The sequence below is a fragment of the Triticum urartu genome, chromosome 7A, assembly GCF_056163025.1.
Source record: "Triticum urartu cultivar PI428250 chromosome 7A, HENAU_Tu73, whole genome shotgun sequence".
Lineage (NCBI taxonomy): Eukaryota > Viridiplantae > Streptophyta > Magnoliopsida > Poales > Poaceae > Triticum > Triticum urartu.
This window is the reverse complement of record NC_141879.1, coordinates 661423921-661445912: the sequence shown is the minus strand read 5'-3', so window position 1 is coordinate 661445912 and position 21992 is coordinate 661423921. Positions and strand designations below refer to the sequence as shown.

The window sequence follows — 21992 nt, the reverse complement described above, 5'->3', positions numbered from 1 at the left end:
TATATATACATACCATATGTCACTAGATGTGACCGTGCAATTTCTTCCAGCACGGTCAAAAGCATCTCTCACTTGTTCATTCTTTGCCAACAGAAAGACATACAATCAGCCTTGAAGAACTGCAATACAAAAAATGAATTTATAATTAAATAAATTTAGTTGTGAGATGAGAAGTCGAAGCTTGCAAGAATAGAGATGGTTAGAAGGAACATACCGACAGTGCATTAAAGAAAATTACGAGGCAAATGCCCTTTCCGAGACCGCATTGCAGTAAATGTTCGAATAATATCCTTATCATCAACTGACTTGAATAATATCCTTAAACTTTGAGAAAGAATTATTGGGGTCAAGACATGAGAAGCAATCAAGCACACCATTAGCTCCTTCACTGAAGCAGTGGTCCATCTCCACACATATTTTGTCAATAGCAACATAAAAAATCTCTGCATGGTAATGGTGAAGATTAGTGATAGTCCTCCCTGCTCCCCTTGAGTGACCACGAACTGGTATTGCTTCATCCATGTTTGGCACTGGAATACTATTAGCAGAACAAAATTCTTGAAACATCACAAAATAAATCATCCCAACCACTCTCTCTTAATGTTGCCAGCCGAGCTTTGACATCATCCACTAATTCCATGGCAAGCACAATATTAAGATCTTTTCTTTGCAAGACTTTTGAGAGCTCATTTGTGATGCCAAACAACTTCACCATAAGCTTTAGAATGAAAGCGAATTTAAAGCTCTCTATTTTTTCTATCAAACCTGCTGCTTGAGATGGCCCACGTCCATGTTCATCAATCATACTAAGTACCTGTAACACAGAGGACCGCATTTGATTCAAACGAAGCAAAGTAGTATGATGGGAACCCCATCTAGTGTCACCTGGCCTAGCAAGAGTAGATGATTGGTGCAGGCCCCTTCCTGTAGATATCTCACCACTCTCAAGTCTATCCAGAATATCTTGGTGCTGTGCCTCTGTCAATGCATCCCTTCTCTTGCAAGATGTAGTTGTTGTGGTCACAATTAAGGAGATGTACTCAAAGAAATCATGAATAGATGAGCAACTACTAGCAACAGAGACAACCACCAACTGCAAACGATGAGCATAGCAATGAACATTGAAAGCAAAAGGGTTTTCATCTATGATCTTCTTCTGCAAACCATTAAACTCGCCTCTCATATTTGAAGCACCATCATATCCTTGCCCTCGTATCCTTGAAATAGATAACTTATAATGATCAAGAATACCATAAAGAGCATTCTTTAGTGACTCAGATGTAGTATCTTTGACATGGTGAAGAGCAATAAATCGTTCCACAACCTTTCCTTTGTCATTCAAAAACCTATATAAAAAATAAGGTTAGTGCACAACATAGAGAATAAATGACAAACAAATAATGAAAGAAAGTGAAATTACTAACCTCAACATCACCGCCATTTGCTCTTTCACAGATATATCACATGATTCATCAATAAGCACAGAGAATTGTTTATCACCAAGCTCTGCCATGATCCTCTTGGTAACTTCATGTGCACAACACATTGCAAGCTCCTTTTGAATGTCACCGGATGTCATTGTGCAATTTCTTCCACCACGGTCAAAAGCATCTCTCACTTGTTCATTTTTAGTTTTTTCCAAATCTATCATCTCTCTAAAGTTTCCTTTGTTCAGAGAAGTAGAGGATTCATCATGTCCACGAAAAGCTAAGCCTTGTGCGATGAGATATCTTGAACAACTTACAGAACAAGTCAAGCGGATCTTATACATTTCTTCCGATTCCTTGCTAGTTCTAGCAAAATTGCTTGCCACACTTTGTCTTTGATTACAATAATCATCATAATGCTTGACGCAAGAGTTGTGCTTACTACCAGGACCACCAATATGATCTTTGAAGGCTTTAGATGCATGCTTCCAATCTGTAAATCCTTCTTTGGTGAATACTTCATAACCAAAGTGCTCAGCCCTTCCAGGTTGCTTAAAGAGAAAGCAATAAAAACAATAAGCTGCATTCTTCCACTCACTGTATTCAATCCATGGATGAGTTTTGTACCAAGATTTAGAAAATGCTCTTGATGAACGTGAACTTCCAAATTCAATACGAGGAAATTTATTCAAATCTGGTTGCATCGCACCCTTCAATACATATGCTCTTCTCACTTGATCTTGAATATTAGGAGGATACTCACAAATTTGTTTCCTCTTCCCTGGATCACGCTCAATATCATTTGGATTAAATTCATTTGCAATGTTAGGAGGTGGTTGTGCCTCCACTTCTATTTCTGGTTGCACACCATTCACATTTTTAGTGCTTGCTCTATTAACCAAAAATCTCCTCATCTCTGAAATTTAATGATAAAGTTTGAAGTTAGTTGCTAAACGAGCTACAGCAAGTTCATAGTACAGAATTCTTTGTATTCAGTTTGAAGGTAAGAAAAAATTGCATGAATACCAGTCTGCAAGTTGTCATCTTCTTACATACTTTGATTTTGTAGTTCGAATAGCCAACAAACAAATACAATTTCTCTCTAGTAATGAATTCATGTTCACCCCCAACAATTTCCCCCTAAATTTAAGCCCTAACCCCTAAGTTTGACCTTGAAATCTCAGAACATGTATAATCAGTATCTCGATCCATACTTCACATCAATCCTACTTCCCAGACCAACTATTCAGACTTCAGAGATGAGAGATCCTTGGACCTAAATTCGATGGAGATTTCTTACCGAAGGAAGCCGAGCTGAAGCCAAAGCCAGATGAGAGGAAGGAGAGGTTGAGGAACGACTGGACGAATAGACTGCGTGGTAGCCTGGTGTCGCTTGCCGCTGGTGCCGGAGCCGTCTAGGGTTCAGCCGCCGCCCTCTGTCGCCCAGTCCCTGCGCTAATCGTGCATGAGAAACGAAGAGACACGAGGGAGAGAGAGAGGTTGGAGCGACCGCAGGAAGCCAGCGCCCCATTGTTTTTTTGTTTCGGCGGCCTGGGCTGATTGCATGTAGGCATGAAGCCACGTACTAATCGTTTTTTGTTTCGGCGGCCTGGGCTGATTGCATGTAGGCCCAGTAGCTTTTTTGCCCGGGTAAATTAAGTTACCGATCAGTTTACCCTTTATTTAATCTGTCTATCACTGCTGCTAGGAACCAGCAAGCCCGGGCAAGTGCCCAGGGTCGCTGGGCGGTGGCTCCGCCACTATGCGCAGATAGTGAATCACGTATTCTAACACTTGGGCATCCTCACAAGCATTGTAGAACTTCTCTTCTCCATGATCTGGGTTTGGATAAATTCATTTGTTCTGCAAGCCAAACAAAATCTATATCGCTTCTTCATAACTCTCAGGTTTTACGTAACCTCCTATGAAACGTATGATGATGAAATCATAGCTTCTTTCAGAATTATTTCCTTCAACAAGATTGTGCTTGTTTCCTTATCAAATCCTGGGTCATGTGGGTTATGGCCCACTTCAACACTTGTATATCTTTAACTCATCCTTGGAGTTACTATTACTCCATATTCCAACATTACATCTCCTTTAAATCCAATAGTACTTCATTACTTCATACTCTTGGGGTAACCATCATAACTAAAACAAAACTCCAACTCATTTGTCCAAACTCCAACTTTATATGGAACAACATTTTCCTTTCCATCGGTCAATTGTTCACACAAACAAGTATCGCCAAAAAATGCATTGGTTCATCCATAATTCATATTCTCTTCATATCAAATCCCTTATTACATCCTTAACCACTACTCAAAACTCAAATTTCAAAAGTACTCTATTACAAAAGCTGCCATCCACAAGTTTGGTATGGTCAAGCATTACTTCCATCTTTATTCATTTGCCCTTCTTGAAGATACTTCAGTCCCACTAGAATTGTGCGATGTGATCCTTAAAATCATCGATGTTTTGCTTCATCGTGGTGGCCATGAGCTTCATCTCCATCATCTCTGCATGCACCTCCCTCAGGTATTCCTGAGTGTGACGGAGTCTTGCTTCTAGTATTTCTCCAATCTGACGTATGGCTTCCATAGCAGCTTCACGAACAGAGTCGAAGAATGTTGCTCGGGGTACTCGAGAAATGAAAAGGTATTGACCCATAGTCTTTGGGAAAACTCCCTTCACACGGTGGAGGTGTACCTCCACATACCAAAGTTCAACTCCCTTATCCATGAAAGGATAACCCTTGTAAACTGCATCTTCTTCAAGATGAATATGCTTCATCATGTCCTTCAGGATTTTTGGGTAATCCTGATCACTGGTCAGGGTCATGATCGTTTGTGGGCCCTTCAGAAAAGATTTGTAAAAGGTTGTCATCTGTAGGTATAAGATAGAAGGGGTACTCAGGATACTGTATGTATTTCCTTTGGTGAAATGTGGTTATTTTTCTGGGAAAGGTTTGGGGTCAGCTTGTCCATGGGTTCAAGGTTTTAGTCCGGGTGAGATAGCGAGAGAGGTACTCACAATCAACAAACAACTCATGACACCTCATATGAGATTCCAACCACATCAACTTTTATTGCTTCACGAACCATTACAATTTCCATTTCATAACTCAACTCAACATCCCCAACGAAAATACAAGTGTGTTCCAACTTTATTACATGCTTTATTCCAATATCAAGATCTCAACTACTCTGCTCAAGCTCTCCCCGGGTCTGAACATTCTCCGGCAAAATGTCCTACTCCTTTGCAGCATAAACGAATGACTTCAGACAAATCCATGGGCTTCCTGGTGGTTATCTTGGCTCCTTGGGTTCTTGTCTTCCTTGTTGGGCATTTGCTAGCGTAATGACCTAAATCCTTGCACCTGTAACAAGTGATTTGACTCAGGTCCTTTTCTGCAGAAATTGGGTTGTTCTGGGGATACATGCTCTTTCTCTTCCTCGACTCCTTTGTTCCGATCAATTCCTCTATCTCTTGTCGATCAAACTCCACTTCTTCCATCAGGAAGTTTCCCAGATACTCTTGGCTTTCCTTCATGCAATACTGTGAAAAATGTCCTTCTTCTCCACATGAATAGCAAGCATTGGAGTAAAATCTGTTTAGGCTTTCTCCATCAGGGTCGTTAACATCTTCCTTCATCATAGGTTCTTTTAAACTTTCCCCGAGGGCTTCTTTCACTACTTCCTTCTGCTGCTTGGTAATTTCTTGTACCTTGGGATAAATATGACACTGGGAAGGGTAGTGCGTAGTTCCTTCACACAAGAAACAAGTAACCTTCATGGTTGGACATTCTTCAGCTTGGTGATTTCCTTCACAATGAGGGCATCCATCCTTGTGTTCTTCACGGGTATGTCCTATATCTCCACATATCTTGCAGGCACAAGGTTCCTTCGTCGGTTTATTACCGTGCTTTCCGATAAGACGGGATCCCAATAGAGTCTTCTTCAATTCCTCCCAAGTTTTTGCTCCATTAATCCTTGTATGGCTTGATGCATTTTCCACCAGGTTGCAGCACTTTTTGTGAAGTACTGAAGAGCGTACTGAACCTCATACTTCCTTGCAACCAAATTGCTCCTGAAGTTATTCTCCATGTTTTAAATCCATAGCTCTGCCTCCAAATGAGTGATCGGTCCAGGGAATACAAGTCCATCTTCATTCTTCATCTATTGGGTCCAAGGGTTTTGGGATGAGACAAGAGGGATAGAGAGATACACATAATACAAACAATACCGTTTTGAAAATAAGTTTTATTTGTGGCTATCAGGAAAAACGTCAAACAATGACAACTCACAAACATCGCATCTAACGTGAGTATACAACAGGGGTTTGGTCCTCTAAAGTTCATATAAATCTTGGAATATGTCAGTGTCTTCAAATTCTTCAATTCTTCAGGGGATTCGACAGTTGTAGCTTCAGTTCTTCTAGTGTATGGTGAGCTCTGATATCTTGTCCTTCTCGGAGTGGTCTCATCAGTTGATCCTCCGAGTGGTCAAAGGGAAAAGGGTATTGTCTAACTATTTGAGGTAAAAGAAAAGATTTGATAAAGGTCATAAAAGAAGAGAGGTAAAGGATCTTTTTGAAAATAAAGTTTTAGAGAAATCCTTTCCTAAGGGCTTTCCAGTTTCTAGGGTTACGTCCTACAGTCAACATGTGCTCTGATACCATCTATGTAGCGACCCGACCTCAAACGGTCAAGCCTCTGTGTATCCGTGCCATCCCTGGATCGGTATGCTGGCACACACAGTACATCAATGTATATATCAAAGTGCAATCACATGTATAAATAACGTAAAACTGATATATACCTCATAAGTCTCAGCGGAAACAAACATAAGGGTGTGGAGTCCATCAACGCCAACAGCAAGTTGAGTGTAGACCGTAACCCTACAACGTAACTCTTACTTGTCGTAGAAAAATCCCTGCAACATAAGACGTTGCAGCCCTGTAGGTTAGTACATTGAATGTACTGGCAAGTCACATCATAAGAATAATGAACCTATTTGTACATGCAATTTGGCTAGTGGAAAGCTCTAAGTTTAGTTTTTGCATAAAGCTAGTTTTTCCCTAGAATAAAAGATATTCTTCTACTACTACAAAATAGCATAGGATGAGTTGGCAAACCCAACTCAATCCATTCCCGAAGTTTCATTTAAAACCCAACTATTTAATTAAGAGTGCTGAGATCTCCCAGCATTTTCACTACTAGATGCTCAAGTTGTCCGTAACCGGGGACACGGCTAATCGATTAGGTTTTAACACTCTGCAGAGGTTTGCGCACTTTTCCCCACAAGACTCGATCGCCTCCCTTGAAGTTCTCGCACTGCCTGGCATTTGAGAACAGGATGAACGGGACATAGTCTTTCAAAAATGTTCCCCCTTAACCCACGGATAGGCCGGTACACCTACATCATTCTACATCTGCTAGCCCATCCCGGAAGGGGTCACACTAACTACTCAACTAAGCCAGAGCCCATATTGGCTTGTGGCTGCAGACGTAAGCTTCTAGACATGGGAATACGATTGATCTCTTTGAGCCTGGGCGGACGGACCACTAGTTGTGCACCACCATGGATTTCCCATGCATGCTCCCACTGTACTTCGCCACCATTCAAACCAAACCTCCGCCCAAGTAGTTCATTAAGTTATCTTGGTTCTACTTACTACTTTGTCACTCATCTCTCACAATGAACACTTCCCAATCCACGTCTACATTGGCGAGGCAAAATTAAACTTACGCGGTGGTGACAAAGGTATATGGTTCAAACCTACCTCAATGAACTACTAGGTAATGGAATAGCCATCTGGCAACAATAAATCCTACCATGCAATCCTAACACAAAAGGACTAAGTGCATAATATAAAAACATAGGTAATTGGAAAAATGGTCAAATGTGAACTTGCCTGGTAATAGTTGATGAAGATTATATCACTCTCAGAAATTTACTTAATAGAACTATTCGTCACTCTCCGATGAAAATCTATAAAGTCAAACATTGCATCCACATAAGCAATCATTTCAGAGAACCAAATAACATGCAACATGAAAAGACTCGGAAAATCCAAAGGAACACACAACACACTTAACTATCAAAAGTAAATACTAAGTGCAAAACAACATAGGGCATGGGTGCCAAAAATTGTGACGTGGACCACAGTGCCTACTAGGCATATGAGTAAAACTACTATGGACAGATCCTAATGTGTGAAAAATATCATGAGATAGGTCCAAGTGATAATGTTTTGCAACGGTGACACGGTGCAAAAAAATCACATCAAGCGGAGCTACGGTTTAGGAGATATGGCCATTTGAAGTTCGAATTCAAATCTGAATAAAGTTCAATTTTGAATTTGGAAAAAGTTTACAAACATGATGCTACTAGATAGATCTAATCAATACGAAGAATTTGCCGCTGGTTTCATCGAATTTGGACCTACGGGTAAAAAGTTGTGGCTATTCTAAGTTTAGGGACTAATCTGCTAATTATAGGACTAAACAGTGAAGAAAACTATCACCAACAAGTCCCTGGCTAGGTGGCGCACTGTGAGAGGCCAGAGAGTGTTCACTTCGGTAGCTATACGGTGAACGGCCACTGAATAATAAAAACAACTACCGCGGTTAAATAAAAAAACCGGAGACCGGTTTTTCACTAAAACCGCACGTTTTAATAGAACCTTGGTTAACCGTTTTAAACAAAAAAACAAACAGAACGGGGGGAAGCTCACAGCGAGCGGCAGTGTCGGCGTCGGTGATGTGCAGGGGACGGCGGCGCGGCGTTGGGCAGTGACGGGGTGACGGCCTGCGGTGGTCCTCGGCAGCGGGAAAGAAGACGAATGGGGCCGGCGCATCGGGGGCTATCCGGTGGTGGAGGCGGCGCGCGTTGGGGTGATAGAGATGGAGTGAAGGAAGGGTGGCGCTCTGGCGAACTCCGGTGGTTCGGACGTCGTCCGTGCGACGGCTCCGGTGTCCCCTAGACCACAAAAAGTTGTCAACAAGGTGTGCGTGGAGCAGGGGAACAAGTTGACAGAGTTTGGGGCCTCATAGTGGCTTACGGCCGACGAGCTTCTCCGGCGAAGTAGCTCCAGCCGGCGAGATCCAAGCGGCAACTGCAGGCAGTAGGAGCGGCGAGAGGACGAGCAAGTGGGCAGGATGGAGAGAGGGGGCTCCGAGGCTTTTATAGGCGCGGAGAGGGGTGCTCGCGGTGGCGGGATTAGCCTTATCCCCGAAGGCGAGGTGCGGTGGTTGCGGGCGGCGGGCTCGTGCTCTATCCCGAGCGGGAGAGGTGGGAGGTTGGGGACGACGGGGGTGGGGCCCTCCTGGCAGCGACAGCTGCATGCGAGCGAGAGAGAGAGGCGGGTCAGGCGACCGAGCGGTGGCCTTCGGGCGTTGGGAGCAGGCCGCGGGCCGAAGTGCATGGCTGGCTGGGCCTGCGCGCGGGTGTGCGTGTGTTTTTTTTTACAAAAACTTTCCGAGGCCAAACGAAACCAAACAAAATCCTAAAAAAATACCACGATAATTTCTAAAATTATCTCTGAATATCTATAACACAGTGAACATTTAATGAAGCATAGAAGAATTTGAAAATATTTTCCTAATGCATTTAATGCATTATTTGCAAATTGAATAAATACCAAATAAGTTCTAAAAACTCCAAATAATATTCAAATGAAATTCCCACCTCTTTTATATTTTGAGGAAATCATCTTATCCCCTCTCCTTTAGTTTTCTTGAGTTGAAAATAATATTTGAACATTCGAGAAAACTCCAAAATACCATAAATCATGAGATGCAAATGGTTTCAAATGTTATTTTAAATAATCGTCTATTGGTTTCATAATCCATTTCCATTTTCTTTCTGATAATTGAAGGAGTCATATTTCCTTCTCTCTTTATTTTATTTGAATGAATGGAAATGTTTTGAAACTCAAAACGGAAAACTTTCCAAAAATGAACCAAATGAAATTCAAAAGTGCTCCTCATCACTTCCCACTCTATTTCATATATTCTGAAGAAGTCCTATTATCTTCTCTCATGAAAATCCTTGAGTGGCATAGAGTTTCTGAGTTGGACTATTGTTCAAATGGAATTCAAATCAACTTCAAAACCCCTTTTCATTTCGTTAAATGGAAGAAGTCATATTATCTTCACTCTAGGGTTTTGTGATGAATGAATTTGAATTCATGGAGATCAAAATGCGACATGAAGGTTTTGGGAAAGTCCTTTTATTCCCTCTCATTCAACTTTCAAAAAGTCTTAAATTTTCACTCAATTTCACACAATCAATCACACAACAATCAGACAAACAGTCATAATAATTTATTTAATATAACATTCCAAAATTTAGAATTTTGGGATGTTACACTTGTGAAGAAGAAGCATGTCATTGGCATCGAGAATGTCAAATTCCTCAAGGATCACCTATGCGGAACCTGTGAAGCTGGGAAGATGACCAAGGACAAGCATCCAGCGAAGACTATCATGACCACCACTCGCCCATTTGAATTGCTTCACATGGATCTATTTGGTCCTAATCATTATTATGCTATTTCAAATGAAGCATCTCAATATGGCTTTGTTATTGTTGATGATTATTCTCGCTACACATGGGTACACATTGTTACTTACAAACATGAAGTGCAGGAAGTCTTCAAACGATTTTCCTCGAGGGCTTCAACCAACTTTGGTGTGAAGATCAAGCACATCAGAATTGACAATGGCACTGAGTTCAAGAATTCTGGTCTCGATGACTATCTTGATGAACTTGGTATTACTCATGAGTTATCTGCTCCTTACACTCCTCAGCAGAATGGTGTCGTGGAGCGCAAGAACAGGACTCTTGCTGAGATGGCTCGCACTATGCTTGATGAATACAAAACGCCTCGTCGTTTCTGGACTGAGGCAATTGATACTGCGTGCCACATCATCAACAGAGTATATCTTCACAAATTCTTCCAAAAGACTGCCTATGAACTCCTCACTGATAAGAAACCCAATGTAAGTTATTTCAAAGTCTTCGGTGCTAAATGTTGGATTAGAGATCCTCATCACAACTCAAAATTTGCACCAAAAGCACATGAAGGTTTTATGCTTGGTTACGGAAAGGACTCGCACACCTACAGAGTCTTCAACAACGTTCTTCACAAAGTTGTTGAAAATGTAGATGTGCAGTTCGATGAAAGTAATGGCTTGCACCAGCACCTGAGGAAACTATCAAGTTCAAGGCTACTGAGGATGTCATTCCTACTGAAGAATCTGCTGAAGAATTCATTCTAGAACATGAAGAACGTCAAGTTAATGCACCTGAAGAAAATGCTGAAGAAAACGCTGATCAAATTCTTCAACAACAACCAGCTCATCCTCGCATTGCAAAAGAAGTGCAAGTTGAAAAGATCATCAATGACATCAAAGCGCCATGTCCTCTCACATGCTCAAAAGCTTCACATTTGTCTAACTTTTGTGGGCACTATGCTTTTATCTCTATTACAGAGCCCACTAAGGTAGATGAAGCATTTCTGGATCCTGAGTGGATTCAGGCCATGCAATAAGAATTACATCAGTTCGAGCTCAACAATGTCTGGGAACTGGTCAAACGTCCAGATCCTCGCAAGCACAATATCATCGGCACAAAGTGGATCTACCGCAACAAGCAAGATGAAAATGGCCTTGTGGTAAGGAATAAGGCACGGCTTGTAGCTTAAGGCTACACACAGGTTGAAGGAATTGATTTCGATGAAACTTTTGCACCTGTTGCTAGACTTGAGGCTATTCGCATATTACTTGCTTATGCTAACCATCATGATATCACTTTATATCAAATGGATGTGAAAAGTGCATTCCTCAATGGTAAGCTTGAGGAAGAAGTATATGTTGCTCAACCCCCAGGTTTTGAAGATCCAAAGAATCCTGACAAAGTCTTCAGACTCAACAAGGCCCTCTATGGCCTCAAGCAGGCCCCACGGGCTTGGTATGATACCTTGAAGGAACTCTTCATGAAGAAAGGCTTCAAACCCGGTTCACCCAAGTCCACTCCTCAAGCCACTGCTTCGCGTGTGATGACTGACCGTGAACTTCTGCTTAGTCTTCACCAGAAGGTGGATCGAAATCACAAATGGGTTAAGCGTCAGTTTGGTTCACTTCTTCACAACATGACTGCCACACACAATGCAGTAAAGAAAAACCAGTACTACCTCCATCAAGTCTTCGGTCGCACCTGGGCAATCCTGTCACATCTGTATGGTGAAGAAGATCTGAAGAACATGGGTCTTAATGAAGATTTTGACTGGTCTGCACCTCCACCGAAGAAATTCAAGAAGGTCAAGGTTCCTTCTCTGGTGGCCAGCTCATATTCTTCATCGCGCGACACTGATGAACATGAAGATTTGGACGACACTACGGCAGGCCCTACATCAACAAACGACCCCAACAATGCTGGCGCTCCTTCATCAACATGATTATCTTCAGGGGCGTTAGTCCTCATTTTCGATCCTTTTGGTCATTCGATGACAAAGGGGGAGAAATATGAGTTAGTCTTCAAGCGGGTCTACTATATGGGCGTTTTTTTGCTAAGTTACAACTCTCGTTCTTCTAAAACTTTATTGGATCGAGTTGTAATCTTAAACCCGATGGTGCTCTGATACTTTTGATGCACTGTGCTCTGATACTTTTGATGCACTATTCTGCATGCTTATTCCTCGTTAATATTATTGCACGCATGCTGAATTTCATCAGGCACCATATTTCATCATGCATTTCAAATTCTTCATATTATATGTTAAATGCGTGTATGAATTACAAGATATAGGGGGAGATCTCCATGATTCAACTCTTCAAGTGTGCATTGCTTCAAAAGAAAATTCCTCACTATGCACATCTTCAGGGGGAGTTCTTCTATATCTTGCAATCAAATTCCTCAACATCAGTAGTTACACTTCATATGTTTATCCCCATTGAAAACTTAACCTATATTGTCATCAATCACCAAAAAGGGGGAGATTGTAAGTGCATCTAGTGCCCCTTAGTGATTTTGGTGTATTGAAGACTTATAGGTTAAGGGACTAATGTGTTTGTGAGTGTACACAGGTCTATAAGTCTATGAGGAGTTTGATATTTACAGGAAAAGTCGTCCCCTAAAAATGAATATCTTCGACTGAAGATTTTGGTATTTCTGAAGACTTTCATGAAGACTTTGAAAGTGAAGAAATTGGTGTGACCTTGAAGACTTTGTATTCTTCCGAGGAACATGAAGCGTGAAGACTTTTGTTTTCGTAGTTTCATTTTCTCTTTCTTGAGTCATAGGAAACACCGTACTATTAAAGGGGGTCGAGGAAATACTAAGGAAAAATTTCCATGTGATGCTCAACTCAAAATCCTACACCTACCAATCCCTCCGAGTGAAGCCATTGGAAATCTCATATAGTTCAGTCAATTTCTTCAGTGACAGAGACGAAGTTCTTCTAGTCTCTGAGGAATTTGTCCTGACTGAGGAGTTAGGAATTCGCCAGTGCGGATTGCCTACACAGTGAGGAACATGATAGTCCCGAGGATTTTGCTACTCAAAATTCCGACCGTTGCTGTGCTATGCGCCAGCTGTCCCAAAATATCTATCCACCTTACGGTCATATCATTGAAGGGCATTTATGTCTTATCATGTCGGGCTGCTCCCTAGGCTATAAATAGCCGCCCCCTACAACCACTAGCTGGTTGGCTGCTCCGAGAGAAACTGACACTTGTCATTTGAGAGCAACCCATCCTCTGAGGACTTTGAGCGAAAATCATCAAGTGAGGAAAAACCAAAAACCCAAAACCCAAACACCTACAAACCCCAAGTGATTGAGCATCACTGAAGAGATTGATCCTGCGTGGATCCGATGCTTGTTACCTTTGAAGATTGTGCTTCTTCCAGACAGTTAGGCGTCATGGTCTAGAGCATCCAAGAGGAATTGTGGATCGCCGAGTGACCGAGTTTGTGAAGGTTTGGAAGTCGCCTGAAGACTTACCACGAGTGATTGGACGAGGTCTATGTGACCTTAGTTCAAGGATAATACGGTGAGGACTGGGTGTCCTGAGCTGCGTGTTCAGGACTGGGTGTCCGGGACTGTGTGTCCTCGAGTTTAAATACTCAGCCACTCCAACCAGACGTACACCTGAGACAGCAGTTGGAACTGGTCTACCAAATCATTGTCTTCACCAAGCTTACTGGTTCTATTCCTCAACTCTTTCATTTCCTCATAACTGTGTTGTGTGTTTGTTCATATCTGTGTTTGAAGACTTTGACTGAAGACTTTCTCAATTTCCTCAATTCAATTTCTTCAGTCTGTTTGTCTTCATCCTGTGTTAGCCTGTGATTACGCTTCCTGTACTCTGTGCCTGTCTTCATTTCATCATGATGACTATGCTTGTATTCTGTTATGTTTACTTTTGAGTACTTATTCCGCTGCTAGTAGTTCTTCGCTAAGGAATTTCCTCACCAGCAAATTCCTTAGTGAAGAATTTCATAAAAATCGCCTATTCACCCCCCCCTCTAGTCGATATAACGCACTTTCAAGCCCTGCGCCGGTAACTTCATCATCACCGTCAGCACGCCGTCGTGCTGACGAAACTCTCCCTCGGCCTCAACTGGATCAAAAGTTCGAGGGACGTCACCGAGTTGAACGTGTGTAGATCGCGGAGGTGTCGTGCGCTCGGTCCTTGATCGGTCGGATCGCGAAGACGTTCGACTACATCAACCGCGTTACTAAACGCTTCCGCTTTGGGTCTACGAGGGTACGTAAACACACTCTCCCCTCTCGTTGCTATGCATCTCTTAGATAGATCTTGCGTGATCGTAGGTAAAATTTTTGAAATACTGCATTCCCCAGCAATTTAAAGTTCTAAGGAAGCACAGCGCATCTATTAGATATACTCTTGATGATTTAAAGGGCATCAGTCCCACTCTATGTCAGCAAAAATTAATATGGAAGTTGATGCTAAACCCGTTGTTGATCACCAACGTCGGTTGAATCCAAAAATGAAGGAAGTGGTAAGAACGGAAATCTTAAAACTTCTGGAAGTAGGTATAATCTATCCTATAGCTGATAGTAGATGGGTAAGTCCTGTTCATTGTGTCCCTAAGAAAGGAGGTATTACTGTTGTTCCTAATGATAAGAATGAACTTATTCCACAAAGAATTATTACAGGCTATAGAATGGTAATTGATTACAGAAAATTAAACAAAGCAACTAGAAAAGATCATTACCCCTTGCCTTTTATTGATCAAATGCTTGAAAGATTATCTAAGAACACACAGTTTTGCTTCCTAGATGGATACTCTAGCTTTTCACAAATACCTGTTTCTCAACCTGATCAAGAAAAGACTACTTTTACTTGTCCCTTTGGAACTTATGCTTATAGACGTATGCCTTTTGGTTTATGCAATGCACCTACTACCTTTCAAAGATGTATGACTGCTATATTCCCTGACTTTTGTGAAAAGATTGTTGAGGTTTTCATGGATGACTTTTCTGTTTATGGGAAGTCGTTTGATGATTGTTTAGGCAATCTTGAGCAAGTTTTGCAGAGATGTGAACAAACAAATCTTGTCTTGAATTGGGAGAAGTGCCACTTTATTGTTAATGAAGGCATTGTCTTGGGTCATAAAATTTCCGAAAGAGGTATTGAATTGGACCAAGCTAAGGTTGATGCAATTGAGAAAATGCCATGTCCTAAGGACATAAAAGGTATTCGAAGTTTCCTAGGTCACGCTGGTTTCTATAGGAGATTTATCAAAGACTTTTCTAAAATTTCTAGGCCTCTTACTAATATTTTGCAAAAGGACATTCCTTTTGTTTTTATGATGATTGTTTAGAAGCCTTTGAAACACTCAAGAAAGCCTTAATATCTGCACCTATTATTCAACCACCTGATTGGAACTTGCCTTTTGGAATTAAGTGTCATGCTAGTGATTATGCTGTTGTAGGACAAAGAGTTGATAAGAAACTTAATGTTATTCATTATGCTAGTCAAACTCTAGACAGTGCTCAAAGAAATTATGCTACTACTGAAAAAGAATTCTTAGCAGTGGTGTTTGCTTGTGATAAATTCAGATCTTATATTGTTGATTCCAAAGTAACTGTTCACACAGACCAAGCTGCTATTAAATATCTTATGGAAAAGAAAGATGATAAACCTAGACTTATTCGTTGGATTCTCTTGTTAGAAGAATTTGATTTACATATCATTGATAGAAAAGGAGCTGAGAACCCCGTAGCTGATAATTTTCGTAGGCTTAAAAATGTGCTTGATGACCCACTACCTATTGATGGTAGTTTTCATGTGAGCAGTTAGCTACAATAAATGTCGCTAATAGTACTCCTTGGTATGCTGACTATGTGCTACCTCTTGAGCACTGCGTTGGTTTTCCCCAAAGAAGAAGGGATGATGCAGCAAAGTAGCATAAGTATTTCCCTCAGTTTTTTAGAACCAAGGTATCAAATCCAGTAGGAGGCTACGTGCAAGTCCCTCGCACCTGCACAAAACAAATAAATCCTCGCAACCAACGCAAATAGGGGTTGTCAATCCCTATAAGGCCACTTACGAGACTGAGATCTGATAGATATGATAAGATAATATTTTTGGTATTTTTATGATAAAAGATGCAAAGTAAAATAAAGGCAAAGTAAACAACAAAGGAAATAACTAAGTAGTAGGAGATCAATATGATAAAGATAGACCCAGGGGCCATAGGTTTCACTAGTGGCTTCTCTCGAGAGCATAAGTATTCTACGGTGGGTGAACAAATTACTGTTGAGCAATTGACAGAACTGAGCATAGTTATGACAATATCTAGGTATGATCATTTATATAGGCATCACGTCCGAGACAAGTAGACCGACTCCTGCCTGCATCTACTACTATTACTCCACTCATCGACCGCTATCCAGCATGCATCTAGAGTATTAAGTTAAAAACAGAGTAACGCCTTAAGCAAGATGACATGATGTAGAGGGATAGACTCATTCAATATGAAGAAAACCCCATCTTGTTATCCTCGATGGCAACAATACAATACGTGCCTTGCTGCCCTTACTGTCACCGGGAAAGGACACTACAAGGTTGAACCCAAAGCTAAGCACTTCTCTCATTGCAACAAAGATCAATATAGTAGGCCAAACCAAACTAATAATTCGAAGAGACTTGCAAAGATAACCAATCATACATAAAAGAATTCAGAGAAGATTCAAATATTATTCATAGATAGACTTGATCATAAACCCACAATTCATCGGCCTCAACAAACACACCGCAAAAAGAAGATTACATCGAATAGTTCTCCACAAGAGAGGGGGAGAACATTGTATTGAGATCCAAAAAGAGAGAAGAAGCCATCTAGCTACTAACTATGGACCCGTAGGTCTGAGGTGAACTACTCACACTTCATCGGAGGGGCTATGGTGTTGTGATGTAGAAGCCCTCCGTGATCGATGCCCCCTCCGGCGGAGCTCCGGAACAGGCCCCAAGATGGGATCTCGTGGATACAGAAAGTTACGGCAGTGGAATTAGGGTTTTGGCTCCGTTTCTGATCGTTTGGTGGTACGTGGATATATATAGGAGGAAGGAGTACGTCGGTGGAGCGACAGGGGGTCCACGAGGGTGGAGGGCGTGCCTGGTGGGGGTGGGCGCGCCCCCCTACCTCGTGGCCCCCTGTTTCCTTTCTTGACGTAGGGTCCAAGTCTCCCAGATCTTGTTCGTTGAGAAAATCACGTTCCCGAAGGTTTCATTCCGTTTGGACTCCGTTTAATATTCCTTTTCTTCGAAACCCTAAACCAGGCAAAAAAACAGCAATTCTGGGCTGGGCCTCCGGTTAATAGGTTAGTCCCAAAAATAATATAGAAGTGGATAATGAAGCCCAATAATGTCCAAAATAGTAGATAATATAGCATGGAGCAATCAAAAATTATAGATACATTGGAGACGTATCAAGCATCCCCAAGCTTAATTCCTGCTCGTCCTCGAGTAGGTAAATGATAAAAACAGAATTTTTGATGCGGGGTGCTACTTGGCATAATTTTAATGTAAGTCTTCTTAATTGTGGTATGAATATTCAGATCCGAAAGATTGAAGACAAAAGTTCATATTGACATAAAAATAAAAATACTTCAAGCATACTAACTAAGCAATTATGTCTTCTCAAAATAACATGGCCAAAGAAAGTTCATCCCTACAAAATCATATAGTTTAGTCATGTTTCATTTTCGTCACACAAGAATGCTTTCATCATGCACAACCCCGATGACAAGCCAAGCAATTGTTTCATACTTTAGTAATCTCAAACCTATAAACTTCCACGCAATATATGAGCGCGAGCCATGGACATAGCACTATGGGTGGAATAGAATATAATGAGGGGGGTTATGTGGAGAAGACAAAAAGGGAGAAAATCTCACATGAACGAGGCTAATCAATGGGCTATGGAGATGCCCACCTATTGATGTTAATGCAAGGAGTAGGGATTGCCATGCAAGGGATGCACTAGAGCTATAAATGTATGAAAGCTCAACAAAAGAAACTAGTGGGTGTGCATCCAACTTGCTTGCTCATGAAGACCTAGGGCACTTGAGGAGGCCCGTTGTTGGAATATACAAGCCAAGTTCTATAATGAAAAATTCCCACTAGTATATGAAAATGACAAAACAAGAGACTCTCTAACAAGAAGATTATGGTGCTACTTTGAAGCACAAGTGTGGCAAAGGATAGTAACATTGTCCCTTCTCTCTTTTTCTCTCATTTTTTGGGCCTTTTCTCTTCGTTTTTTTGGCCTTTCTCTTTTTTTTTATTCCTCACATGGGACAATGCTCTAGAAAATGATGATCATCACACTTCTATTTATTTACAACTCAATTATTACAACTCGATACTAGAACAAAAGATGACTATATGAATGCCTCCGGTGGTGTATCTGGATATGCAATGGACCAAGAGTGACATGTATGAAAGAATTATGAATGGTGGCTTTGCCACAAATACTATGTCAACTACATGATCATGCTAAGCAATATGACAATAATGAATGTGTCATGATGAATGGGATGATGGAAAGTTGCATGGCAATATATCTCGGAATGGCTATGGAAATGCCATAATAGGTAGGTATGGTGGCTGTTTTGACGAAGATATTAGGAGGTTTATGTGTGAAAGAGCGTATCATATCACGGGGTTTGGATGCACCGGCGAAGTTTGCGCCAACTCTCGATGTGAGAAAGGGCAATGCATGGTACCGAAGAGGCTAGCAAGGATGGAAGGGTGAGAGTGTGTATAATCCATGGACTCAACATTAGTCATAAAGAACTCACATACTTATTGCAAAAATCTACAAGTCATCAAAAACCTCGGTACTACGCGCATGCTCCTAGGGGGGATATATTGGTAGGAAAATACCATCGCTCGTCCCCAACCGCCACTCATAAGGAAGACAATCAAATAACACCTCATGTTTCAAATTTGTTGCATAACTTTTACCATACGTGCATGCTACAGGACTTGCAACCTTTAACACAAGTATTTCTCAATTTCACAACTACTCAACTAGCAAGACTTTGATATTATTACCTCCATATCTCAAAACAATCATCAAGCATCAAACTTCTCTTAGTATTCAAAACAGTCTTAAGAAAATTTTACGAATCTTGAATACCTAGCATATTAGGATTTTAAGAAAATTACCATGCTATTAAGACTCTCAAAATAATCTAAGTGAAGCATGAGAGATCAATAGTTTCTATAAAACAAATCCACCACCGTGCTCTAAAAGATATAAGTGAAGTACTAGAGCAAAACTATATAACTCAAAAGATATAAGCGAAGCACATAGAGTATTCTAACAAATTCCAAATCATGTATGGCTCTCTCAAAAGGTGTGTACAGCAAGGATGATTGTGGTAAACTAGAAATTAAAGACTCAAATAATACAAGACGCTGCAAACAAAACACATATCATGTGGCGAATAAAAATATAGCTCCAAGTAAAGTTACCGATAGAAGTAGACGAAAGAGGGGATGCCTTCCGGGGCATCCCCAAGCTTTGGCTTTTAGGTGTCCTTAGATTATCTTGGGGGTTCCATGGGCATCCCCAAGCTTAGGCTCTTGCCACTCCTTTTTCCATAATCCATCAAATCTTTACCCAAAACTTGAAAACTTCACAACACAAAACTTAAAGTAGAAAATCTCGTGAGCTCCGTTAGCGAAAGAAAATAAAAGACCACTTCAAGGTACTGTAATGAACTCATTCTTTATTTATATTGGTGTTATACCTACTGTGTTCCAACTTATCTATGGTTTATAAACTATTTTACTAGCCATAGATTCATCAAAATAAGAAAACAACACACGAAAAACAGAATCTGTCAAAAACAGAACAGTCTGTAGTAATCTGTAGCTAGCGCAAGATCTGGAACCCCAAAAATTCTAAAATAAATTGCTGGACGTGAGGAATTTATCTATTAATCATCTTCAAAAATAATTAACTAAATAGCACGTTCCAAATAAAAATGACAGCATTTCTCGTGAGTGCTAAAGTTTCTGTTTTTTACAGCAAGTTCAACAAGACTTTCGCCAAGTCTTCCCAACGGTTCTACTTGGCACAAACACTAATTAAACACAAAAAACACAACAAAAACAGAGTCTAGATAAATTATTTATTACTAAACAGGAGCAAAAATCAAGGAATAAAAATAAAATTGGGTTGCCTCCCAACAAGCGTTATCGTTTAACGCCCCTAGCTAGGCATAACAAGCAAGAATAGATCTAGGTATTGCCATCTTTGGTAGGCAATCAATAAGTGGATATCATAATAGATTCATAAGGTAATTTAATTTTCTTTCTAGGAAAGTGTTCCATGCCTTTCCTTAATGGAAATTGGAATCTAATATTTCCTTCCTTCATATCAATAATTGCACCAATCGTTCTAAGGAAAGGTCTACCAAGAATAATAGGACATGAAGGATTGCAATCTATGTCAAGAACAATAAAATCTACAGGCACATAATTTCTATTTGCAACAATAAGAACATCATTAATTCTTCCCATAGTTTTCTTAATAGTGGAATCCGCAAGGTGCAAGTTTAGAGAGCAATCATCAAAATCACGGAAACCTAACAAATCACACAAAGTCTTTGGAATCATGGAAACACTAGCACCCAAATCACATAAAGCATAGCATTCATTATCTTTAATTTTAATTTTAATAGTTGGTTCCCACTCATCATAAAGTTTTCTAGGGATAAAAACTTCCTATTCAAGTTTTTCTTCATAAGATTGCATCAAGGCATCAACGATATGTTTAGTAAACGCTTTATTTTGACTATAAGCATGAGGAGAATTTAGCACGGATTGCAACAAGGAAATACAATCGATCAAAGTGCAATTTTCATAGTTAAATTCCCTGAAATCCATAATAGTGGGTTAGCAACATCTAGGGTTTTAATTTCTTCAATCCCACTTTTATCAATTTTAGCATCAAGATCAACAAATTACGAATTCTTGGAACGCCTTCTAGGTAAAGGTGGATCATATTCAGTCCCATCATTATCAAGATTAATATTGCAAAACAAAGATTTAATAGGGGACACATCAATAACTTTTAGATCTTCATCTTTATTTTCATAGCAATCCTGCTTAGCGGCCATCTTATTAACTAAGGTAGCCTGCCTATCCGAAATTTCAGCAGTTAATTTCTCAAGATGAGCAATTTGGGATCTTAAACCATCGAATTCTTTAGACATATCATCAAGCTCTTTATTCATAAAACTCATAAAACTTTTCTGTTCTTTAAGCTCGTTTCTGAAGAAACTATTATGTTCAAATTGTAAGACCATGAAACTCCTGACATTGCTTTCGATCTCTTCTAATCTTTTAAGGTGAAGGTCACCAAATTTAGGTAGAGCCATCGTGACAAGCAAGCATACTAACACACAAGCAAACAAAAAGCAAGCGAGCGAAAAGAGGCAAATAGAGAAAGAGAGGGAGGATAGAGAGAGAGGGGGGGCAAATAAAACAGCAAGGGTGAAGTGGGGGAGAGGAAAACGAGAGGCAAATGGCAAATAATGTAATGCGGGAGATAAGGGTATGTGATGGGTACTTGGTATGTTGACTTTTGCGTAGACCTCCCCGGCAACGGCGCCAGAAATCCTTCTTGCTACCTCTTGAGCACTGCGTTGGTTTTCCCCAAAGAGGAAGGGATGATGCAGCAAAGTAGCATAAGTATTTCCATCAGTTTTTGAGAACCAAGGTATCAATCCAGTAGGAAGCTACCCGCGAGCTTATCGCACCTGCACAAAACAAATAAATCCTCGCAACCAACGCAAATAGGGGTTGTCAATCCCTATAAGGCCACTTACGAGACTGAGATCTGATAGATATGATAAGATAATATTTTTGGTATTTTTATGATAAAAGATGCAAAGTAAAATAAAGGCAAAGTAAACAGCAAAGGAAATAACTAAGTAGTAGGAGATCAATATGATAAGGATAGACCCGGGGGCCATAGGTTTCACTAGTGGCTTCTCTCGAGAGCATAAGTA

The 21992-nt window shown here is 40.6% G+C and overlaps 1 pseudogene; it reads right to left on the bottom strand.

Annotated features, from left to right (window-relative positions):
• Positions 1-297: 297 nt before the first annotated feature.
• LOC147961179 (uncharacterized) lies at positions 298-2341 on the bottom strand (annotated as a pseudogene).
• Positions 2342-21992: the final 19651 nt, after the last annotated feature.